Source organism: Notechis scutatus, chromosome Z (genome assembly GCF_049901735.1).
Source record: "Notechis scutatus isolate UNSWTSFEM ecotype Mainland chromosome Z, rNotScu1.2, whole genome shotgun sequence".
In the NCBI taxonomy this organism is placed as follows: domain Eukaryota; kingdom Metazoa; phylum Chordata; class Lepidosauria; order Squamata; family Elapidae; genus Notechis; species Notechis scutatus.
Genome location: NC_142025.1, coordinates 135,017,927 through 135,044,186, shown reverse-complemented (window position 1 = coordinate 135,044,186; position 26,260 = coordinate 135,017,927). Strand labels below are relative to the sequence as shown.

At 45.4% G+C, this 26,260-nt stretch overlaps 1 pseudogene; it reads right to left on the bottom strand.

Moving 5' to 3' along the window:
• Window positions 1–3,944: 3,944 nt before the first annotated feature.
• LOC148129314 (uncharacterized) lies at window positions 3,945–12,462 on the bottom strand (annotated as a pseudogene).
• Between the last annotated feature and the right edge of the window lie 13,798 nt (window positions 12,463–26,260).

The window sequence follows — 26,260 nt, the reverse complement described above, 5'->3', positions numbered from 1 at the left end:
CTGCATCTTCCAGAAATTCAAAAACCGCTTAGGAAAAGGCGCTCCTTCCCTCAGAGAACAGAGGACTGTATGATTGCCAGATGGAAAGCGGGTGTAAGTTCTCCAAGGCAAGGGTCTCCAACCTTGGCCACTTGAAGCCTGGAGGACTTCAACTCCCAGAATTCCCCAGCCAGTGCTGGCTGAGGAATTCTGGGAGTTGAAGTCCTCCAGGCTTCAAGCAACCAAGGTTGGAAACTCCTGCTCCAAAGGGTCTCCAACCTTGGCAACTTTAAGACTTGTGGACTTCAACTCCCAGAATTCTGGGAGTTGAAGTCCACAAGTCTTAAAGTTGCCAAGGTTAGAGACCCTGCTCCAAAGTACCTCTTGGCTATGGCTTCTACAAGTTAGTTCTTGACTTACAACAGTTCATTTAGTGACCATTTGAGGTTACAACGGCACTGAAAAAAGTGACTTGCAGCCATTTCAGCATCCCTGTGGCCCTGTGATCCAAAGTGCTCAGATGCTTGGCAATCGACTCATATTTACGGTGGTTGCAGTGTCACGCATCATGCGATCCCCTGTTGCGACCTTCTGACAAGCAAAAACCAATGGGGAAGCCAGATTCACTTAACAACTACAGAGATCAAAGTAACCACTGTGGCAAGAAACATCGTAACGTGGGGCCAATTTCTGGTAACAACTGTCTCACTTAGCATCAGAAATTTTGGACTCAATTGTGGCCATAAGTCGATGGCTACCTGTAATGTCATTCATTAATCTATCTCATTCTCTCAATTAATTTCATTGCATTTGGGTGTAGATCACATGCACAGGTATTTTTTTCAAAATACAATCACTTGTTTAGTGATTGTTCAAAATCACAGCTACATTGAAAAATCGACATGACTGGTCCTTGTGCTTATTATGACTGTCACAGCGTTCCCACAGTCATGTGATCAAAATTTGGGGCTTGGAAACTGGCATGTTTTTATGATGATTGCAGTGTCTTAGAGTCATGTGATTCCATTTATGACCTTCCTAGCAGGCTTCCAACAAGCAAAGTTGATGGGAGAAGCCAGAGTCACTTAACAACATGACTCACTTAAGAACTGCAATGATTTGCTTAATGACCATGGCAAAAAAAGGTTATAAAATTAGGTATAATTCACTTAACAATTGCTTTGCTAAGCAACAGAGATTCTGGTCCCAGTTGTGATTGTAAGTTGAAGACAATCTGTGCTGTCCAGCCAGTTATTGGTATTCCCATTAGGAATTGGGAGCTGTTCCCAAGTAGTTAAGGTATCCTGGGAAATGTAGTTATGTCATGTGGCCACAACTGTAATCCTGATTGGTCACTGAATTGACCCTTGGTGGGTTGGGGGAGGTTTCTTCACTCTTGCTCGGACCCTAGCTTTGTGCTAGCACTTCTCCTTTGGCTCTACCACTATAGGATGAAATAGGGGAAAGATTACTATCATTTTACACTATGATTACAACTATGCAAAGAATTAGACATTAGATGCATCTCAACATAACTGTCAGTTACCTTGAGGATACCTAATATAATCCAATAAAAGAAACTTTTTATGGAAGAATTTGTAGAGTTATCTATCTATCTTTATATTCAACAATTGTATTAAAGAACAGAATACAATCAGTAATGTTGGAAGTAGACATTACTTGACACAGAGTCCCAGATAACCTCAACCAGGGATAGATAGGTGATTCTAAAGACCAGCTACTATCCCTGAATGGACATGGAGATATCCAATTTTTGAGGTGACTTTCCTACATGAATTAACTGCTTACAGGAAAGGTAGAACCTGAAACTAATGGCTGAACCAGTATTTCTCAACATTAACAGTTTAAGATATTTGGATTTCAACACCCTAAATTCTCTAGTCAGCATGTTTGCTAGGAAATTCTGGGAGTTGAAGTCCAGACATTTTAAAATTGCCAAGGTTGAGAAATACTGGCCTGAATTTATCTATTTTATTTGTTTGTTTGTCAAACATGTACAAGATAACAAGTATAGGTATGAACATAAACAAGAACAAAGGAAGTAAATACAGATAAATGGGGACAGTAAGACAGGGACGGTAGGCACGCTGGTGCGCTTATGCACGCCCCCTTTAAGGACCTCTTAGGAATGCGGTGAGGTCCACAGTAGACAGTTTGAGATTGAAGCTGTGACGGGTTGAGGCTGTAACAATGAAGTCAGGTAGGGCGTTCCAGGTGTTGACCACTCTGTTGCTGAAGTCGTATTTTCTGCCATCAAGTTTGTATCGGTTTACCTTGAGTTTGTATTGATTGTTTGCCTGTGTATTATTGTGATAATACTATTATATATAATATTATTGTGAAGCTGAAGAAGTCATTGACAGGCAAGATGTTACAGCAGACAACTTTGTGAACTATGCTTAGATTGGACTGCAGCTGGCATAGTTCTAGATTGTCCAGGCCCAAAATTTCAAGCCTGGATGCATGGGGGATTCTATTAGGAGTGAAGGAGTAGAGTACTTTTCTTGAGAAATACTTCTGAACCTGCTCAATTGTGTTAATGTCCGATATACATGTGGATTCCAGGTGGACGAGCTGTTTTCAAGAATTGATCTGGCAAAGGTTTTGTATGCCCTAAAAAAATTCAATGTTGCTGGTGAAGAAGCTTCACAAAATAAGGTTAGCAACTCTTAAAGCCTTGTTGGCAATGCTGTTACAGTGAGCTCTAGGTTTTAGATCATTTGAGATAAATACCCCTAGGTCTTTGACAGAGTGAGGGTCGTCAACGAGATCATTTCCTCCTAACTTGCATTTGGTGTTCTGATTTTTTTTGCCAATGTGTAGGACGAAGCATTTGTTAGTTGAGATTTGGAATTGCCAATTGCGCGGCCATTCTGACACATAGTCAAGGTCACTTTGTAGGGCAGCAGCATTGTCGGTAGTGTTAAATAATTTTACATAATCGGCAAACAAGACACAGCTGCTTTTAACGTTGTCACATAGGTCATTGATCTAAAGCAGAAAGTGTGTGGGTTTTAAGACATTGCCTTGGGGGACACCGCTATTAACTGGCACTGGACTTGATAGGGCCTTCCTTATTTTGACCATTTGTTGCCAGTTTGACAGGAACATGGCTATCCACTTGTACAGGGGTCCAGAGATATTGTAAGAACTAAGTTTCAGCAGTAGTTTGTCATGCACCACTGAATTAAGGGCTTTGCAGAAGCCTAGTAAAGTGTGTCTATTGCTTTATCCTGGTCTAGAAGGGTGGTCCAAATGTTTCTGCTGTGTAGGAGTTGCAGATTACAGGACAATTTTTTCCTGAAACCAAACTGCTTGTTAGAAAGCAGATTGTTTGTTTCTAAGTGTTGTATGATATATTGGTTTATAATTGATTCCATGACTTTACAGGTGATGCAACATAGTGAGACTGGTCTGTAATTTTCTACTAGACTAGGGTCTCCCTTTTTAAAAATGACCATAAATTGGGTAGGGAGCTGGTTCTGAAAGATACCTCATAGATTGTGCTTAGAGGTTCTGCTAGGGCAGTGGCAAGCTTTTTCAAAAATTAGGCACATAATCCATAGGGATGGCTTTAGGTTATGTAGTGCTGTTTCAATGTTAACTGCTGCAAAGTCAATATGTAGCAAGTCGCTACAATTTGTTGTGGTGCGACTAGGAAATGGGGGGCAGCAGCTGTTGCTGTTGACAAAGACTGAATTGAAGAACGTATTAAAGAGGTTGGCATTTACAGCTTCATCATTACATTCTTCCCCGTTAAGCCCTTTTAGGGGTGGGATAGATTTTGAGTCTTTAAGTTTGGCATTAACAAAATTATAAAAGGCTCGGGAAGAATTCGAGTTAACAGCTCTTCCTCCTGTTTGCAATGGTGATTGGTACATTTGGCCTTTATCTGGCAACATAGGGTTTTGTAGAGGTTTTTAAAGTTAGCCAGTTTTGTTTGCTTACCAAAGAATTTTTTTCTTGGATTGCAGTTTTCTTATTGATATGGGTAATTTGTTTTTATTTTTGGCTTTAGGGATAATTTTTGGTATGTATAGATTAATGACTCTATTGACTTAGAGCAAAAAAATGTTATAATGGTCTTCTGCAATATTACAACTTGTGAACAGGAAGTGCCAGTCAAGAGATGTGAGATGGGCAGCTATGAGGTCATAGTTGGCTTTTTTATAGTTATAATTTGGAGTCCCATCATTATGTTTTGCAAGGACACAAGTTGAGACAAAAATCAATCATGCTGTGATCACTGTTGGAAAAATATTCTTTAACTTGTAGGCCATAAATGGAGTTTAGGCTATTGCAGAAAATGAGATCTAAGCAATTATTGAACCTAGTGTTGTTCGTTACCAACTGCTCCAGCCCCAAAGTTGTAACAGCATTGTACAGGGTTGCATGTATACGTTCGGTTGTACATTTGTTTAAGGTCCATTTAATAAGATGCAGATTGAGGTTACCAAGAAAGATAAGAGGGTGCGGGCAGGAAGCTGCCCATGTTAGTAGTGCAGTTAGCTTGTTCCTATGACCAAAGTCAAAATCAGGGGCTCTATAACATAGCAAGAAACAAAGTATGGTATTTAAGGGCAGTTCGCAGACAATGGTCTCAGGAAGAGCAAGCTCCTGAGCAACGTTAATTGTTTACAGACCTACGGACTTCTTATAGAAGACAGCAATACCACCCCCTCTATGATTATTGCGGTCAAACCGGAAAATGTGATAGTCACTTACTGTAATAATGGAGTCTGGAAAGGATACATTCAACCATGTCTCTCAGACAAAAATAAGGTTGAATAGGGCCACATTTAGAAGCAGGAGGAATTCAGGCATTTTGTTTGTGAGGCTTCTTGCATTTAGTAGTTTGCATTTTAGACCTGGAGGGGTGGACCTGGAGGAAGTTGGGGGCATGCATGCCTAGTTTTGGTTGTTGGGGGGTCAGCTGTCAGGACACAGGCCACTGGTCCTGTGTTTGATACAGTTGGCGCGGTAGTCTATATACAAGGCAGTCTCTCCTTGGTTCTAGTGTCGTTTGAGCTCTGAGTGGAGCTTGTGGTCACTGGCATGTTGGAGTATGGACAGGTCGGGCCATGAACGAAGTTTCCTGTGGTTTGTGCAGCTTCTAGCGAGTGTGTTTATTGTGGAAATAAATTGGTGTTTGCTGGATTCTCTCTTGCAAACAACTCTGCAGAAGCGTGGGGCCACCGAGCTGTCACTGTTTTTGAGTTGTTTTGTTGAGAAGGTACTCTTTCCTAAAGTCCTAAACTCTTGAACAGAAATGGGGAGCTGAAAGTCTTAATATTGTTAGAGACCATTAGTCCACAAATGAGTCATCATCCCAAAAACTATCTAGCTTTTCTTTTTCTTAAAGGATAAACAGGTAAAAACTAAATGCCTTCCCTCACTATAAAAAGGCAGACAGGGGTGGGATTTAAATTTTTTAACAACCGGTTCTGTGGGCGTGGCTTAGATGGTGGGCGTGGCTTGGTGGTCATGTTATTGGCTGGGCCAACTCAATATCACTCACATCGAGGCATGCATCTCCTCGCCTGGCCTCTCATGACTGTGGGCAAGCTGCAACAGTTGTAAGCGTGAAAAATGGTCATAAGTCACTTTTTTCAGTGCCATTGTAACTTTGAATGGTCACTCCACACAAGCAAGGTACCAGCAAAGGAGGGAAAAAAGCTCCAGAGAAGATCCTGAGACAAGAAGTCTAGTCCTGCCAAGAATGTAATAAGGGTTAACGGAGAGGCAGTTTCTGTAAGCAATACCAGAATGTTTCCTTCCTGCCTTCCTTACAGGATTAGGCCAGTAATTTCTTCTAACAATCGGTTCTTTGAACTGCTTAGAATGTTAACAACCGGTTCTAGCGAATAGGTGCAAACTGGTAGAATCCCACCCATGTATGCAGATGGGGTATTGGAGAGCTTGATCTAAAAAAAAATATTCTGTTTTGAAAGTTGCAAAAGAGCAGTTAGGATAACAGGGTTATGCAGGTCCAACGTAGCTTCCCTGGTTCCTTTCCCAAGTTTCTTTGTCTATTTTATTTTTTGGCCACATTTGGCAATCAGATTTTTAAAAAAGATCTTATGTTCTGAATATCCTTGTGCCTCCTCTTCCCACCTCCCACCCATCCTTTCTCCTCCACATGGTCTTTGATGAAAAGAAAACCCTGTTGGTTGGCTGCCATGCTCATCCAGTGTGATTGCTGATACAATTCTGCAATGGCTGTGAAAAATGTACAGCAGTTGAAATCAGACAAATTGCAAGGATCTGCTTGAACTCTGGGGAGTGAATCATTGTTCCCCATTCAGGAGAAAAATCTGTTCACTTGGCATTATTCCACATTGAAGAAATTAAGGCCTGACCCCAGCAATCCACATCTATAGCTTCAGGAGGTAGATAATTGTCTACCTCATTTGCTTACCCTTTTCCTTCCTTCAGAAATAATTGTTCATTGTATTATTGGTGCTACAAATAACAAACTCAATTGGCAAACTAGAAAAAGCGAAACGTGAGCTTTTACTAAATAGCAGATGTAGCTTCAGTATATATTCAATTGTATATTCTTTTCACATTTGATGAAATCCAAACTTGGTTGTTAAGAAAAATCACACACTATAATAATATCATTTTTTCATATCGCGAGTCTCACTTACTTTGGCCATGTCATGCGGTGGAATTCACAGGAGAAAAGCAACTGTGTTTGGAAGAATTAGCAGTAAAAGGAAACCAGACCATCAAAGAAAATAGTAGCTGGACATCATCAAAGTTGGCACCAGCCAGAGCATAGAAAAACTTAAAGATATAGTGCAAGATTGGAAGATGTGGAGAGACCTGGCCCATGGAATTGCCAAGAATTGGAACATGACTGAATTGATATCATCATCGTCTGAATTCTTTGTTTTTCTAGCAGAGATTGTTCTCAGGTTAACTGGAGCTCTTCATTATAAGAGATGATGGTTCAGGGTTGAAGCAACAGACCCTACTTCATCCTCTTCAACCAGATAATTTATAAACCAGGACTCTCCAACTATAGAAGTCCTAAGTGGTGAATCAACACATCTGAAGTAATTGGGTGCTCTCACAAAATGAATGCTATTTTAGTTGTGGTATTGGGCCCAAGGAACCAAGAACCATATACAGAGTGACTTCTGAGTGGCTTCTTTATTGTGTTTACCTACGAACAGAAACCTTGCCAGATTAAAACAACTATCTGCATAGCTATTAGATAGACTCTGTGAGTTACTAGGGAGGGTCTGTCCACCTTAGTTCTTTTCCTGCTTACCAAAGATTCAAAACTTTGCTGTCTCTTTGCTCTTTAGAAAAGGGCCCCTCACTCCTGCGATCAGAGTTGGTTCCTTGAATCTAACATCACGTGTAAGATGGCAATCATTTTGTGGAGTACATTCTACAACATTATGGCCAATATGAACCCAAGGGAAAACTAAACATTAGGTTTATTTTTCTCTATCATTGCGCATGTTGGCTCTGGTAGGTCAGGTCAGGAAACAGACACCCCTGGGATCCCAAGATTCCAATTTAAGAAGATAGTAATAACATTTTAAATGATGTCAACAACCTTCACTGCTTTCTTTGAAGGACAACATGGAGCTATTCTCAGTCTCCTTCTCAGTTCTTCTGCTTTCTTGCAAATGATAAATTGTTTTATCTCTCTAATTTTGTGCTCGAGGCCAGAGCTAAATTTCCCTATAGTGTAGGATCATGGAGAATTAGTTTTGTTCTAATGTAACTGTAGCTCCCTTGCCAGCCAGCAGAATAATCTGACTGCTGGAACTTCCACTCAACATTCCCTGAGTAAGATATGGCTCTTGGTCATTTACAAAGTTAGATTACAAAGTTCAGATGGAAACTGAACCAAGACTGCAACTAGCATAGATTATTGTGCTCTAGCAGTCTCAGTTTATCTATATATATAAAAGCCACTCACGCATCATCACAAAATAACCACTCACACATCACAAAATCTCCAGAATCGTAAAACCTACAGACTTGAAATTTGGCACCTATGTTCCTCTTGGCTTCTGGGTACTCACTAAGAAAGAATTTTTCAAAATGACCACCAGAGCATTAGTATTTTGTATATTACTATTATTAATACACTCTGATGCTTAGAAGTTCTACTCCCCCTCCCTACCTGAAAAGAGATCTATTCCAAATGCAAAACACAAGCAGAGGAGAGGAGTTTCGGTTTCAGTTTTAGTTTCACAGCAGCAACCAGCTTTAGTACAGAACAATTGAGCTACGCCACGCCCAGGCTCCTTGCTGTCTCCTTCTTGTTCACACAGCAAATACTATTTCAGTTTCCAAACAGCACTCAACTCACTCACACACTGACAGGACGCTAGCCAGATGAATACTGATGGATGACAGAGGTAGAATCCCCTCCCCTTATTTCCCCCCAAAAAAACTAAGCCTGACCACATAGTTTTGTAATGAAGCACGGGTATCGAGCTAATACTGTAGTTTTATATTTTTCCAGGGTGAAGGGAAGTGAAGTAAAAGGAACCAGAGGAAATATCGGTTTCAAAAGGATTTTGTTTTATATTTATTAGGTAACAAGTGTAGCAAGGAATTTTGCACTAGGACTTTTTGTTTTATTGTGCTATGTCAATATGCAATAGATTTTATTTCTCTGTGGAAGTTTAGTAAATGCTCATACTTTGATCTTTTGTGCATACTGTATATCAGGCAAGTATAAGAAGGTACTTCTTTTATGCAGAATATATTTGTGATCTATAATAATAATAATAATTTGGAACCTTTTAGCATCTCTTCTGAGTCCTGCTAGAAAGCATTTCTTTGTAGCAGACCATTGCCATCTTATGGTCTGCATGAAGTATTGTATTCTCTTTCAGAATGTCTATGGAGATTCTCAGTGATCCAGGTCATGGTTGTCCCAAGGGTGCTTTTTCAAGAGGCAACTGGAGTTTCTGGTTTTTCTTTGAAGACATTTCACTTCTTTTTCTGTCTTCTGCAAAGTGGTGGATTTGTAAGCTGTGCAGGTGCAGATAGATAAATTCAACAAGACATCCATAACAAAGTACATTTATTAGTTCATCAGGTATCCTCATAACTCACATTTGTGATGAAGTTCTTCTTTAATGACCAATCCTTTGCATATCTGCCTTATAGGTAAAAGATGGTTATCTCCTAACCCATCTCGTAGTGATAGAAAGCAGCTGCCAGGAGTTAGGGAATTCAGGCAAAAGTGAGGAAAACTCTCCCAACCCATCGAGGGTCAAATTAGTGACCAATCAGGATTACAGATGTGGTCACGTGACATGAACTACATTTCCCAGGATACCTTTAACTACATTTACCATGATGCATTCCCTTAAGGGAACAGCTCATAATTCCTAAGTAACTATCCAATTCCCATAGACTGGCTGGGACAGCACACTCCCCACCTGGAATTGTAAGAGAATAGAAAAAAATTAACTATAAACTAAGATAAGCAGTAAACAGTAATACTATGAATAGCAGATAACTATATAACTAAGACAAACAGTTAGCTATATAACTAAGAAAAACAGTAAACATTAATAAAGCATCAAACAAAGCAAAGCATGCAAAGCTTGAGGTTCAATCTTCAAGTTCAGCCTCTTGGTGTGAGTCTGCTGGTCACCTCTGGTGGCCTTTTAGGGTGTACAGATACTCTTGGTGGCAAAGGTGAAAGTCTGGTGGTCACTTCTGGTGGCCTTTTAGGATTGGAATGGTACTCTTGCTTCCATGGTGTCAAAGGGCACGGGAAGCTGTTGGAAAGGGTGTTGCGGGTATGCCCGTGTAGAGCATCTTATTGGACGTCTAGTGGTTGTTGGCGGCCGTTTAGGGTGTCCTAGCAAAAGTGTACTGATCACCGGCGGCCTTTTAGGCTGGAATGGCATTCTTGTTTTCGATGGTGCTAAAGGGCATCGGAAGACTGTTGGAATGGATGGTGCCAAGGCATTTGCCTGGGTTGGAGCCTGCATCCAATTGACACTGACAATTCCTATGATCCCCCATCCTAGTGGAGATTTGATGGCCACTGGGCCATCTACAGGGCTGTTGACTGACTCGGAGAAGAGAAAGGCGCATGGGGCATTATTTCCCAGCAAGAGTAGGATATCAGCCTACAGATCTAGAGTGGGGAAGAGCCAGATGCTGTAGGTGAGGCATGCTACTTATGACCTCAGGTGTTGCTGACTACGGTCGTTCGGCACCCCATTGCATTCAAACACTGGTGGCAGTGGGAACCGGGAACTTCCATCCAATGACTCTATGCAGCGTCCAGTAGCTCTCCTCCCCGCCGTGCTTCTTGGTCCATGGCACGCTGATACAGTGAAGGGAAGTTCGTCCTGTTGCACCTCAAAGAGGTAGAAGAATGTGGGTCTGGCCAGAGTGCAGGTGCTTTGAGTGTCTATCCACACGTACATTTTCACGGCATCTTCAGGGCGTCCTTGAGGGTACACTTTGGCTAAACAGATGGGAAGACATGAACGAGGGCATGGTGAGTCAGTGCACAGTGCTGTGCAGTTGACACTCATCCTTGGTTTTGGTTGCGGTTTGGCAATCTGCCAAGGAGCCCTGCATGCTTCTGTGTTATGTTGAGGCTCCTTGTTCGAAGGAAGGCTACGAGATCTCTGCAGTGGCGGCTCAGAGTCTGGATGCAACACGGTCAGGTGCTGGTCACTATTGCATAAGTCGCATTGCACCTTGGCTGTGCAGTACTTGGACAAGTGTTTGGATTTGCAACACTTGTAGCAATATTGGTACTCCCTTAGCAACTCTTTTCATTGGGTCAGTGATTTTGCTGCAAACCCAGTGCAGCTGTTCAGCGAGTGACGAGGGTGGTGCATAGGACAAAACTGTATTCTCCTTGTGTTCAGAGATCTAAATTGGGTTGTATCTGATGAGTCCTCTCCCCAACTGTGAGTGGAGGAGTCGATATCAGTTTTATGGACAACCATGAAGGGTCTTTCTTTGGTAATGTGCATAGGGCCTGAGGGCGATATATGGTTGCTGTTGTATCTTCTGTCATTAGGACTAACAGCTCTGAGTCCACGGGCCTGGTGTGTGTTGCAGACTGTCACCTGGTGACACGAATTCTTTAAGAAGTGTGAAGGGTATAAAGCGGTGGTGACCCTTGGCCATGAAGGTGTCAGACAACTGGAGCCACTTTTCAAATAGCACCTGCGGAAGTTTTCGAACAATTTTGTTCTGCGTGTCAACATGATCGAGACAGGTGAGTCCCAGTAAGTTGGGATCCCATTGTGCCATTCTCAGCTGGACAAGTATGTTAGCGAGGTCTATGATCCGGTGAGGCTTGTCAATAGGAATTTTAGGAAAACTGTTGAGGCTATCCAAGAGTGTTGCTTCTACGTCCCCGAAAGTGCCATACAGTTCGTCAAGCCTTTTCCATGATAACCGTAGGGCAGTGGCTGGGTCGTCTAAGTGGGATGCATAAAGTGCCCTTGGTATGTCAGCAGACTGTGGCCCTAGTTATGCTATCAAGTGTCCGATTATTTCATCAGGGTTCAGGCATGCTGCCTGAATGGGGCACAGGAAAAGTTTCTTCCATACTAGATACTCGCCGCCTGGCTTGTCAGAGAATTTGCGAACTCTGTTGGTGTGCAAATTTAGCTTTCCACTTTGTACAGCCAAGTTTCTCCAGTAATCTTCAGCATTTGCTGAGTTGGGAAGAGGTATTGACATAGAGGGTTCTTTCCCTGGATTCTTGTAGGGTGGGTTCAGGTTGTAAGTCAACAACGGGTTGTAGTCTTTCTCCCAGTACTTACAGAGGATGTCGTTCTCCCATACTGAGGATGATGGTCGAGTGTCATGCTGCTGTGTAGGCTGGGCATGGTTACCTTGTGGTGCCTTGGAGCTGGATTGGTGTTGAGGTTGTGGCAGGAATGCTGCTGCTTGTGGATTAAGTGTGGCAGTTGTCGTTGATGGCATGTCGACTCATCGAGAAGTCATTGTAAGCACTGGTGGGCTAAGTTGCTCAGCCAGCAGGGCATGAGACGTTGGAGCAGTGTTGTTGATTCTGGGAAGAGAATCTCGGACCTTAGTACGTACAACATCAGTTGGGGAAGGTTTGCTGTTGGTGGGAAGTGAATCTCATACTTTAGGTTGTACAATGTCAGATCTGTAACTGACATGTGGAGTCTGTGGTTGAGATTCATCCCTGTGCTTCCCTGGTTGTGGGAGACTGTTAGGCAACTGAAGTGGTTCCATCTGCTCGTTTCGAAACGAGTGTTGCTCATTCATGTAGGCCTTGACCCGAGTATCTGGGCTCTCTTCTCCCAAGTCTTCGAGGTCAAAGTTGAGGGAGGCAGTGTTGGCCGCCTTCTGCCATGCTGTGGCCCGTGCTGTTTTCGCTGCCGTCTCTCTTTGTCGTTCGAGTAATTCCACTTGGGCCTGAGCTTTGGCTATCGCTGCTTGTTGATTGGCCTGAGCTTTGGCCATTTCTGCCTGTTGTTTGGCCATTTCTGCTTGTTGATTGGCCTGAGCTTTGGCCATTTCTGCCTGTTGATTGGCCATTTCAGCCTTCTGCTGTATACGTAAATCTGTTGTAATACGTAAATCTGCCTCTGCTGCTGCAGCTTCAACTTGGGCTTTACAGCTCGTTTGGCATAACTTGCTGCTTTGGAGGCCTTAGATGTGCCGCTACAATGGGAGAATGATCTGGAAGGATGGTGAGAGCTGGCAGCAGAGAATTGGTGCGAGACACTAGAACCTGCCTGCGATCTAGCCTATTTGGGATGGAGGGAGGAGGCTTTCTTTGAGTGGTGGGAAGAAGCTGCTTGTGATTGAAGACCTCTATCGGATGTGGTCTTCTCCCTTGGTAGTTGCTTCTCCTGTAGCGCATCGAGGAGCACGGCCTGGAGGGAGTTTTTCTCTTTCCAGATGCAGTCTTCATGTTCTTTGTTTGCCTCCTTGAAGCATTGAATGTGTTCTTGGAGCTCTGGTTCTTCCAGGTTCGACTGTATGTACTTGAGCTTACTTTCACTGTCCCTCCACCGTGTGAGATGCTCCTGTAACTCCTTCTGCATTAGGAAGAGTCTCTTGAGGGGCAACTTGCTTTTGGGGGTGTCACAGATCTTGACCAGCTCCTTCCATGCATTTGCATGATGGAGATACTGCCTTTCCCAATCCTCTCTGAAGCGTGTCACCGCGGGTGAGGTAAGCTTCCTATGTTGTCTGAGGTCATAGGCCTTCTGAGGTTTTGCGTCTTCTCCTGAGGGTTGTTTTGCAAGGCACTAATGACGTCCACAATTTGGCTAAATCAACATTTATTAACTAGTAACTATTAGCTGTACAAGTAACCGTAAGAATAACTGTAACCGTGGTAACCGCAATAGCCATTACTGTTGCGAGTCGGTGGCAAGCACAAGCAATTAACTGACGCGGTCTGACAGCTTGCTTTTATATGACTTGCTGTCAGACTGTTCAGCCAATGGGAATGGACTTCAGTTCCTCCTCAGCTCGTAACACCCCTTCCCACCAGTCAAGTGCATTCATAGTCATTCAGATAGGCGGGGCGTTGTCTATTCCGGTTGGACCTACGCAACTCAGCTTGCCAGGTCATCTGAGAATGATGGCCTGCCAGGCTAACATACAATGATGGAAACATCGCTGGACCCCTCCCCTCTGCTGACTCGGACTCAGATGGAGGAACTTCTAAAGGTAGGTCTTCTCTCCTTGGTGTGTCGGCCACTTCGAGTTCGTGTTGTTGTGTATTAGCTGACTCGCTGTCAGACGGGTCCTCTGATAACTCAGCCCAATGCCTCCTTATCTGGTCTACATGTCGGCGCCAAACTGGGCCATCCAACAGAGTTATTATATAAGATTTTAGGCTGGTAACTGCCTCTATTTTCCCTGGCAGCCACAATGGATTACCTACAAAATTCCACGCATAAACCAAATCCCCCACTTGGAAAACTCTAACGCCACTAAAAGAATTTAAGGGAACATTTGGGGCATAACTGGGGTGGAGTCTGTCCATATGGTTCCTTAACTTTCGGCCCATTAATAACTCCTCTGGGGAACGATTGGTCACTGTGCTGGGAGTAACGTGTTGCATTAGCAGGTACTTTGCCAACTTAGAGTGCCAGTCCTCACCCTCTAATCATCCTAGCACTTCCTTGGCGGCCCTCACAGCCCTCTCTGGTTGACCATTAGATGCCGGGTGATAAGGAGTGACAAGAGCGTACCTTAAGCCCCAGCGTACCAAGAATAACTCAAAGTTCACTGCAGTAAACTGTGGGCCATTATCCGACACTAGGATGTCGGGAAAACCATGGGTTGCAAAAAGGCAATCTAACGCTTTGATGATCATCTCTGATGTGGTAGACTTCATGAGGACCAACTCTACCCACTTTGAATATGAGTCCACAATGATAAGGAAGGTGCGACCTTGAAACGGTCCAGCCAGGTCAATATGGACCCTGACCCATGGTGACTTAGCAGACTCCCATTCCCCGGAAGTAGCTGCTGGAGGTGCCGCTCTAGACATTTGGCATGTATGACATGCCCTAATTCTTGTGGTAATATCAGAGTCTATGCCAGGCCACCAAACATAGCTCCGAGCTAAAGCCTTCATACGGGCTATTCCTGGATGGCCCTCGTGCAAGCTGTTTAAAATCTTAGGTCTGAGGATATTCGGAACTATTACTCTACCTCCCCACAGTAGGCAGCCCTGTTGGGTGGATAATTCATGCTGCTTTGCTCTCAATGGCATAAATGGGGCATCTACAGCCTACTCTGGCCACCCCCTTATCACCCAGTGTAATACCTGTAAGAGAATAATATCATTAGAGGAGGCTTTTGTGATATCTGCGGCCGTAATAGGTAATTCATGATTGTCAATTAGTAGTATAGATGAGGAAGGGGCAGGGTCTATAATTTTGTCTGGCAAAGGGCAACGCCTCAATGCGTCCGCATGTCCTAGGTGCTTTCTGGCCCTGTATTGCAAGGTATAGGAGTATGCAGCCAAGAATAATGCCCAGCGGGTCATCCTAGGGGACAAAATAGGGGGACTTTGTTGGTCGCCAGCCAGGAGAGGTTTGTGGACCATTATTAAATGGAAGTGACGGCCATAGAGGAATTCGTGGAATCGTTTAACAGAGGCAACGGCTGCCAAAGCTTCCTTATCTATTTGTGAGTAATTTCTTTCTGTTGCTTGACAGTCTAATAATCTGTGAAGTGGTTCTGCAATAGAAGCCTTGTGCGGAAGAAATGAGGCATAGAAATTTAGGAGACCTAGAAAGGCCTGCAGCTCCTTTTTGTTGGTAGGAACAGGTGCTTTTTTATGGCTGTAACTTTAGAGTCTGTAGGGTGAATTCCTTGGGCATCAATGCGGTATCCTAGGAAGTCCACTTGGGAAACACCAAATTTGCATTTATCTCTTTTTAATTTGAGTCCTGAGTTCTTGAAGCAAGTGAGGACTTGTCTAAGGCGTTGCAGGAGGTCTTGCTTGTTTTGTGCCGAAATGCTGACATTATCAAAGTATGGTATAACGCCAGGGATACCTTGCAGCAATCGTTCCATAAGGCATTGGAATATACCAGGAGCCACAGATACCCCAAACTGCAAACGTTTACACTTAAACGCTCCCCTATGTGTTACAGTGGTTTGGGCCAGAGCAGTTTTTTCAGTGACAGGCAGCTGTTGATATGCTTGGGCCATGTCAAGCTTAGCAAATATGGTGCCCTTTTCCATTGAATGGAGATGTTGAATTACAGGCACAGGATAAGCGTTAGTGTGCAAGGCCTTATTTAATGTGCTCTTATAGTCCGCACATAATCTGATAGAGCCATCATGTTTAAGAGGGGTCACTATAGGGCAGGGGTGGGCAAACTTTTTGGCTCGGGGGCCGCATTGACTTTTAAAATTTGACAGACGGGCCGGGTCAGCACAAGATTTTTGGGAATCGCCCCCTTCCCCCTCTTCTCCTCCTTCCCCTCCCCTCGGAGGCTCCTCCCCCCTCGGAGGCCCTCTGAGTCAGGAGTTGCTACCGCCGGCGCGGCTCCGCGCGGCTCCAGTCCCGCGTTGCCTCGGGAAGGGAAAGGCAAAAAGGAAGAGCCGCGGTGGTGCTTTGCAATGGGAGCAGCGGCACCGGAGGCTCAGGCTCAGCAGCTCCTGGTTTTGCCTTTTCCTTCCCAAGGCAACGCGGGACTGGAGCCGCACGGAGCTGCGCCGGCGGTAGCAACTCCTGACAGCCCCAGCCGGACACCTGAGCGGAGCCGGGGCGAAACTGCCTCTTGCTGCTGCCGGAGCACCGCTGGGTCGCCTCCTCCAAGCAGCCTGCCCGCCCACCGGGCTTCCCCTCTGCCGCGTGGCTCGGGGCCAGGCGCACGCGCCCGCGAGTTAAAAGGAAGCCGAAAGTTGCTGGGAAGTTGCTCGGGTGCTTGGAGCAGGCTTTTAAAGTGCCGCCCGAGCAAAGTTTAAGCCTGGAAGCCCCGGAAATCCGAGCAACTTCCCAGCAATTTTCAGCTTCCTTTTAACTCGCAGGCGCTCGTGCCTGGCCCGAGCCGCGCGCGAAGGGAAGCCCGGCGGGTGGGCGGGCAGGCTGCTTGGAGGAGGCTCCGGCTTCCCCTCCGCCAGGCGCAAGCGCCCGCGAGTTAAAACGAGCCGAAAGTTGCTGGGAAGTTGCTCCGTTTTCCAGGGCTTTGCAAAGGCAAAGTTTGCAGGCTGGAGCATCTTCCCGCCGAGGAGCGGGAAGGGTTCCGCCGGCGGGGCGGGCGGGCTGCTTAAACTTTGCTTGGGTGGCACTTTAAAAGCCTGCTCCCAGCACCCGAGCAACTTCCCAGCAACTTTCGGCTTCATTTTAACTCGTGAGCGCTCGCGCCTGGCCCCGAGCCGTGCGGCGGAAGGGAAGCCCGGCGGGCGGGTGGGCAGGCTGCTTGGAGGAGGCTCCGGGCTTCCTCTCCGCCAGGCGCGAGCGCCCGCGAGTTAAAACGAAGCTGAAAGTTGCTGGGAAGTTGCTCGGGTGCTGGGAGCAGGCTTTAAAGTGCCACCCGAGCAAACTTTAAGCAGCACGCCCGCCCGCCCGCCAGGCTTCCCCTCCGCCGTGCGGCTTGGGGCCAGGCGCGAGCGCCCGCGAGTTAAAGGAAGCCGAAAGTTGCTGGGAAGTTGCTCGGGTGCTTGGAGCAGGCTTTTAAAGTGCCGCCCGAGCAAAGTTTAAGCCTGGAAGCCCGGAAATCCGAGCAACTTCCCAGCAATTTTGGCTTCCTTTTAACTCGCGGCGCTCGCGCCTGGCCCCGAGCCGTGCGGCGGAAGGGAAGCCCAGCGGGCGGGTGGGCAGGCTGCTTGGAGGAGGCTCCGGGCTTCCTCTCCGCCAGGCGCGAGCGCCCGCGAGTTAAAACGAAGCTGAAAGTTGCTGGGAAGTTGCTCGGGTGCTGGGAGCAGGCTTTTAAAATGCCACCCGAGCAAAGTTTAAGCAGCCCGCCCCGCCCGCCCGCCAGGCTTCCCCTCCGCCGTGCGGCTTAGGGCCAGGCGCGAGCGCCCGCGAGTTAAAAGGAAGCCGAAAGTTGCTGGGAAGTTGCTCGGGTGCTTGGAGCAGGCTTTTAAAGTGCCGCCCGAGCAAAGTTTAAGCCTGGAAGCCCCGAAATCCGAGCAACTTCCCAGCAATTTTCGGCTTCCTTTTAACTCGCAGGCGCTCGTGCCTGGCCCCGAGCCGTGCGGCGGAAGGAAGCCCGCGGGCGGGTGGGCAGGCTGCTTGGAGGAGGCTCCGGGCTTCCCCTCCGCCAGGCGCAAGCGCCGCGAGTTAAAAGCGAAGCCAAAGTTGCTGGGAAGTTGCTCCGTTTTCCAGGGCTTTGCAAAGGCAAAGTTTGCAGGCTGGAGCATCTTCGCGCCGAGGAGCGGGAAGGGTTCCGCCCGGCGGGCGGGCGGGCTGCTTAAACTTTGCTCGGGTGGCACTTTAAAGCCTGCTCCCAGCACCCAAGCAACTTCCCAGCAACTTTCGGCTTCATTTTAACTCGCGGCGTTCGCCGCCTGGCCCCGAGCCGTGCGGCGGAAGGAAGCCCGGCGGGCGGGTGGGCAGGCTGCTTGGAGGAGGCTCCGGGCTTCCTCTCCGCCAGGCGCGAGCGCCCGCGAGTTAAAACGAAGCTGAAAGTTGCTGGGAAGTTGCTCGGGTGCTGGGAGCAGGCTTTTAAAATGCCACCCGAGCAAAGTTTAAGCAGCCCGCCCCGCCCTCCGGGCGGAACCCTTCCCGCTCCTCGGCGGGAAGACGCTCCAGCCTGCAAACTTTGCCTTTGCAAAGCCCTGGAAAACGGAGCAACTTCCCAGCAACGATTTTTTTTCAGGGGCGGGCCGGATTGGACAGACCAATGGCAGCGATTTTTTTTCAGGGGCGGGCCGCATTGGACAGACCAACGGGCCGGATGTGGCCCGCGGGCCGTAGTTTGCCCACCCCTGCTATAGGGGTTTCCCATAGCACATAATCTACAGGCTCCAGGTCCCCTTGGGAGATCAACTCATCAATTTCTGTATCCACTTTTGATTTTAATGCAAAAGGGACACGTCGGGGTTTTAATCTAATAGGAGTTACTGCTGGATCTAACGCAAAAGAAATTGGGGTGCCTACATAATGGCCTAACTGGTTGTTGAAAACGTCCTTAAATTCAGCTAATAGTGTCTCCATATCTTGGTTTTGAGTGCAATGTATACCTGTCACTTTAAGCCCTAAAGCATCAAACCAGTCTAGCCCCATTAAACTAGGTAAGGTGCCTTCTACAATAGTAAGGGGTAATTGTCCCTTGAAGTCCTGAAATTTAATTGCAAACTTGGCTGTTCCTATAACTGGTATGTTATGCCCCTGGTAATCTTTGAGAGATAGTTTGCAAGGTTGAAGCCATTTCTTTGAGATGGTCGGAATCAATCTCTTTAGGGTGCCCAGGACAGTATGGATAGAGATGAACCGGTGTCAATCTCCATTGGACAGTCTTTACCTTCTAATGAGATGGTTACATGAAGTTTATTAATGTTCAGCTGTTGTGGAATATTGTTGAGAGTGTCAGTGGAAGATGCTCTAGTCACAGTAAAACATTCATCCCTTTGTTTTTGGAATCTGTTTGGTGGCTGAGGCTGTGATTGTGGTGTTCTCTTTCCAGATTTGCAGACTCTGGCTATATGGTCCTTTCGCTGGCAATTTAAACAAATAGCGTTTCTAAACTGGCAGACAGGTCTTAAGTGATTACCCCTGCAACTTAAACAAACGATCTGTGTTGTAGGGAGCTGTTGTGGTTTGCTCCTTGGGTTCCAGCCTTTTTGTTGCTGCAGTTGTTGGCAATTGGAGAGGTGATTAACATCTTCGTCATAATCTAATAATTCAACAGGGGCAAAACTCTTCAAAATGAACAGTAGCATTTGGTTTAGCCCCTGGATTGCTAATTGTGCCTTGGATCTCACCCGCAGAGAGATTGGACATCTCAGCAGCTTGAGCCTCTTCAATTTTTTAAAGTGGACCTAGGCTTGGGCTGAAGAAGCTGTCAAAGTTTGTCATTCTTGTCTTTTTTTCCAACTTCAGGCTTCCAGTGGGATGAAAAGGGTTCTGTGAAGGAAGCTCTGGCTTCTGGCACTTTATTTGCAGGAGCTCCCATCCTTTCTGGGCCACTTCATATTTTTCTCCCCCCCCCAACCCCCCTCAAATGTTAAACAAAAGAGAAAACCAGGAAGTTTTGGGTTCCATGCATCACAAAGATGACTGGGATGTTAATTCAAACAAAATGTCACCACCAAACCAAGGTTGTCTACTCTGCTGCTCTATATTAATGTTTTTCAAACTTCAACTTCCAAAATCAGCATTTTGAGGATTGGACTCCGCACATCTTAAAATCGCCAAGTTTGAAAAACTTGGTTCTATATAGTTGGGTAAGTAGCTTATTTGACCTCAGTGGGAGCATCAACATGGAGCATAATATATTGCAGGAACATGTTGACAGAACAGAACCAAAGGAATGCAGTGAGATGAAAGTCATAGCAATATAGGTAGTCTTCAATCTACGAGCACAATTGGAACTGGAACATCCATGGCTAAGCAAGATGGCCATTATGTGAGTCACGCACATTTCATGACCTTTTTGCTGTAGTTGTTAAGTGAATTGCCATGGTTGTTAAATACATTACATGGCCTTAAACAAATTCAGCTTTCCCCATTGACTTTGTGTAAGAAGATGGCTAGGAAGTTTGCAAATAGCAATTACATGACCCCAGGATGCTTCAACCATGAGCCGTGGTAGCGCAGTGGTTAGAATGCAGTATTGCAGGCTACTTCGGCTGGCTGCTGGCTGCCAGAAGTTTGGCAGGTTCAAGATTGACTCAGCCTTCCATCCTTCTGAGGTCAGTAAAATGAGATCCAGATCGTTGGGGGCAATATATTGACTCTGTAAACTACTCAGAGAGCGCTGTAAAGCACTGTGAAGCAGTATATAAGTTAAGTGCTATTGCTATTGTAAATATATACTGGTTGCCGAATTTTGATCATGTGATTGGGAAAATGCTACAATGATTGTAAGCGTGAAGATCAGTTGTAAGTTACTTTTTCCAGCACCATCATAATTTCAAATGGTCGCTAAACTAATGGCTGTAAGACAAGAACTATCTGTACCATATCCTAAAACCATTTCTCACAGTGGTGGCGCAGTAATTAAAATGCAGTATTGCAGGGTGATTTTTGATCCTGACCAGCTCAAAATAGACTTAGCCTTCCATCCTTCCGAAGTCAGTAAAATGAGGATTCAGATTATTGGAGGACAACATGCTGACATTGTAAACTTCTTAAAGAGTGCTGTAGAGTACCATAAAGTAATATATATCTAAGTGTTATTGCTATCAATATCATATCTAAGACTGGGATGAAGTATTCTGTCACAGAGGCACCTGGTTTTGTATATGTGTTTGTGTGCATGGATGTAGGTGTGAAAGGAGTCAGTCTGATAAAAGCAGAAATGTATTGTTGCATTGCAAGCCTTGCCTCTTTTGCACGTGTGGTATAACATCATACAACTGAAAGAGGCAGAATTTGCAAACCAAGAACACAGCACTGTTTTTGTCATTTTGGCCAAACGCAGCAGGAGTTTGCAGATATATTCCTGCTCCTATGTGACTGCTTCTCATGATGTTGCCTTCATCTCATCTTCAGTCCATGAGAGAGACAGGTTTAAACTGTCTTGAGCTGTATTAAAATCATGTTTTGCCCCTTAAGCCAAAGGCAACTCTTGGCCCTTCCAAAGTATGTAAAATCGAATGTACTTTGCGGATGATTGTGTTGTATTGTAGCCAACTGACTCATGGGGTGAGAGGAGAGATTGGTACCTACCAGTGAATAAATAGGCATTCTCCCATCTCTCAGCTCCTAGCAGTTCTCTGCTATTGTTCTTATTTCCCCTCCTGGCAGAAAAAACTCCCTGCAACCTGCCAAACAAGTGTTTGATGGTTATGGAGGGGGCTGCCAGGTGTTGGGAAAAGCCACCTCTTCCCCTTTAGCATGTAACTCTCCTAGGCTGTCAAACAGATGCTTAGTAAACTGTGGGGAGATGTGGGGCTTCAAGAGTGGGTTTAGGTTTTGGGCAGGCAGCCTCTCCTGCATCGATGCACAGAGAGAAACAGGTGAGGAGGTAGGTCAGCTGCCTATCAAAACTCAGCCTCTGGGAAGCAAAAGCCAGAGGGTGGACCAATTGTTTTGCTCACTGTGGCCTGTACATTGGAAATCAGGACACCACCATTGAGGGGCAAGCCAAAAGAGGTCAACAGCTCCAGGCAAAGAAGCCAGTGTAATTTCATGCTGAAATTCAAAAAATTCAAGGATAGATGGTGAGCAATTTAACTCCACCTTCCAACTAAAACTGAAAGGCTTTAGAAGTCATGTTACGTTCCTGTTACTTGATCTGTTCCTTTCCGCAGGAGATTCCGCAATGCTTCTTCCAGAACAGCTCTGCAGCTCTGTGATCCCACCATACTGGCCAAGTTTGAGAGTTTGGGGGTTGAGCTGTGGTGTATTACACCAAAGAAGTCATCTGCCTTTTTTTTCCCCCGCTATAGGGAACCTCTGCAGAACTTGCGGGGTGTTTGTTCCCCATTGTGTGTTTGTGTGTGTGTGTGTGTGTGTGTGTGTGTGTGTGTGTGTTGGTTCTCCTGGCTTGTAAGTTTTAATGCTGGAGTAAATTCTTTAAGGAGAATGAGAGCTTGACTTCACTGAAATGGATTAGATTTTGATTGTTCTCTTCTGCCGGGGAAGAGTGGATATGCAAACGACAGATGAAGCACAGTAAAAATGAAACATGGCCTAGCAACTGAAATAGCACCAGTTCAAAAGTGTTTGAAGCTGTGCAAGGAAGGAACCCCGGGAGGAAGGAGGCAAATTTAGAGCTCATGGAATAGAGTTCCTGAGATATTCCGGTATTTCAAAGGGGAGGGGGTCAATTTATTTTCCAAAACACCAGAGGACAGGACAAGAAACAATGGATGGAAACGAATCAAGGAGAGAAGCAACTTGGAATTAAGGAGAAACTTTCTCACAGTGAGGACAATTAACCAGTGGAACCAGAGGTAGCATTCAGCTGGTTCTGACCAGTTCTGGAGAACTGGTAGCAGAAATTTTGAGTAGTTTGGAGAACCAACAAATGCCACCTCTAACCTAACCCCAACCCATTTGTTCTCTGCCTCCTGAATCCCAGCTGATCTGCTGGGTCTTCTTTTGTTGACCTGCACAGGAGATTCAGCTAGAAAGCAGATTAGTGGGGTGGGGAGGGAATGGAGATTTTGCAGTATCCTTCCCCAGCCACACCTACCAAGCCATACCATGCCCACCAAGCCACACCCACAGAACTGGTAGTAAAAAATGTTGAATCCCATCAGAGTGGTGACAGTTTGCCTTCAGAAGTTATGGGAGCTTCATCACTGGAGGTTTTCAAGAAGAGACCGGACAATCATTTGTTTGAAATGGTATAGGGTCTCCTGCTTGAGCAGGGGGTTAGACTAGAAGACCTCAAAGGCCCCTTCCAGCTCTATTCTGATTGATCTGAAATGTCACCCAGGATTAGATCATTTATGGGGAACGATTTTGTCCACAAATGCAATTGTCTTGAGTTAGGATTGGGATTTCTAAGATTCTCAGGAAAATATTTGTGGGTTCCTTGGTGCTCTCTGAGCTTGGCTATTTTCCTACAGGTGTTTCATTACCCAACCTGGTAACATCATCAGTGCTACTTAGTGTTATCTGGTTGGGTAATTAAATGTCTGCAAGAAAACAAGCAAGATGACAGCATCAAGGATCCCACAGTTTAATCCTGAGCTACAACTAATCTCTTAGGACAGTGCTTGTTGGGTAAGTGCTTGTTGTGTAAGGCACAAGTCATTTTCCATGGATCTCAAGAGTACTGAGAGGTTTAGGAAAGTAATAACTAGGTTGTCCACAAATTTTAGGACTGTCATCAAATTATCTGTTGCAGATGGACTGTCTCTTGCTTAATCTAACAGGGAGAGGAGTGACGTTAGCCTCCGTCGACATCTGTCTGTATGAAAGGAAGTGTTTCTGGGCTGAAAACTTGAAAAGTTTTGAATGGCAAAACATTGAGCTGAATCAAATGGCTTGTCTCAAAAGATTTAAAGCCCCAGCGAATTGATTGGATTTATCCCCATCTTCAGTTTTGTTACTTTCTTCAATTGATTGGCCTACTCAAAAAGCCGCCAAGGAAAAGGCTGGTCTCTTGGGTGTTTCTTCTCCAGAAAAAATCCCCAATATGTTTTTTTTATTTTTTATTTTTATTTATTTATTTTATTTTATTTGTCAATTGCTTACAAGATGATAGGTATAAGTAAAAACATAGTTATGAATACATGGATACGTATAAGAAAAATAAGGAAAAATAGAGGAGGAGGAGGAGGAGGAGGAGGAGGAGGAGGAGGAAGAGAGGAAGCAGAAAGGGAACTGGCACTCAATCCAGGGCAGGCGTTACCTAGGTGTCCAACGCCCACATGCCAATGATGGCAAGAAAATTATCCTTTCAATGAAACTTCCTGCTAAGACTTGCCTACTTTACTTCTCGCTATAGGATCTGCTGCTGTGTGCAGAATTTTCTCATGATGAAAAGAAATGGGAGGAGGGGCTTGTGTTCCCCGCAGAGTCAAAAAGAGCTATGCCCAACACCATCCCTGGGATTGCTTCCCACTCCTGTCCCTATGTAGCTCCTTGTGCCAGCATGGCGTAGAGAAAAGTAGGTAGTGAAAAAGAAAAGGGGCCCTGTTGGTTACCGCGGCACTCCCCATCCCCATGGCAACCAGATGATATTCCTCACACTGGGAAACATCAGCTAATTGAGCCCAATTCCCAGCCCCCTTCCTCCAGGCCGGATAAACTTAGGAATGGGGTTGAAGAGGAGGAGTGGAGGGAACAGGCAGCCACAAAGCAGGAATGCCTTGCCTGGCATCACCATGTGGCTGTTTCTGGGTGGGGGCGGCTGTTTATATGCAGGAAGAATGTCATGAAATGCGATTCTGGGCCTTTCCTGTCTAGGAGAGATGGCTGAAGGCCAGGATTAACAAGAAGAAAAGGAGCTGAAAGGAGAGAAAAAATACAGAAATCTTTGGGAAGGAAAAAAGTGCTGGAAGACAATCTCCATTTGGAGATCTGCAAGGGCAGAACAGAGGTGGTTAGGCTGCAGCCATCCCTCCTCTAGCATCTCAGATAATTAAATCTGAGCATTTAATATATAAATATACAGATATTGGTGCTTTTGCTAAGGTTACCACCCTATGGCCTTCAGAGATGATGATGATGATGACAACGATGACGACGTTGGAAAAAGTGCAAAAAAGGTCATTTTAAGATGATTAAAGACCTGGAGATTAAAACATATGAAGAACGGTTGCAGGAACTGGTATGGCCAGTTTAGAGAAAAGAAGGACTAGGGGTGACAGGATAGCCGTATTCTAATATTTGAGGGGCTTCCACAAAGTAGATGGGGTCAACTCATTTTTCAAAGCACCAGAAGGCAAGACAAGAAACAATAGTTGAAAATTAATCAAGGAGAGTAGCAACCTGGAATTAAGTAGAAACTTCCTTGCAATGAGAACAATTAACCAGGGGAACAGCTTTGCCTTCAGAAGTTGTGGGTGCTTCATCACTGAAGGCTTTTAAGAGACTGGACAACCACTTGTCTGGAGGGGTCTCCTCCTTGAGCAGGGGGTTGGATTAGAAGATCTCCAAGGTCTCATTCAGCTCTATTTTGATTGATTGATTGATGATGATGATGATACCCATTCAGTCGTGTCTGACTCTTGGTGATTCTGTGGGCCAGGTCTCTCCACATCTTCCAATCTTGCACTACTTTTGAATTTTTCTATGCTCTGGCTGGTGTCAGCTTGGATGGTGTCCAGCCACTGTGTTGTCTGATGGGCTAGTTTCCTTTTACTGCTAACTCTCACAATGTAATTGCTTTCTCCAGTGAACTCCTCATGACATGGACAAAGAAATTGAGACCCTCTGGGATCGTTTCAGGCAAAACCTCTGGGTATGGCTGTTCTTCAAGAAAGAGCTTAGGAAGATAATAGATCTCTAATTCTCTCTCTCTCTCTCTCTCTCTCTCTCTTACACACACACACACCACACATATACACATATACCCTCCACACACAGCTCTTTATCCAGTCTAGCAAGAGAAGAAGACTCCCATCAGCTTAAGGCAAGGAGCCAAGCCACCTCTGTGAACATCAGGTGCCCTTTTACCTTCCAAGCTGGTATTTCTCCTGAGGCCGGGCTCTTAAGCGACTGATTTTCTGCATCTCAAGTTTCCTCTGAAATGCCAGGGATGCCAAGTGCGCACAGCCTCTCTTCTACAGCCCTGTGGCACAGTCTCCATTTTTAACAAATGCTCAGAAACCACCAGGGTGATGCTGCTGTTTGAATTCAGCTGTGACTGGAAAACCGAATAGTCCGAATAGCAGGAGCCTTGGCCAAATTTGCTGCATTTGCAGACATAGGACCAACATATGAAGAACAGAGGCCTGCCACATGTGCACTGCGACCCACTTTGCCGATGCACAATCCTACACCAAGATGCTTGCAATCTAATGCAACTTTCACCTTGTCTTTCACATGGCTCCTATAGGTAGGTGATAGGGGAAGAATGTATATATAACCTTCTTCAAAATCCTGGTGAATTTGACATTTCAAAGGAATAGATGCTGCACGAACGAAGGATACGTTGTCCACTAGATTTTGTAAAGAGATACCCAGTTCAGGATAATTATAGAAAAAGGGAGG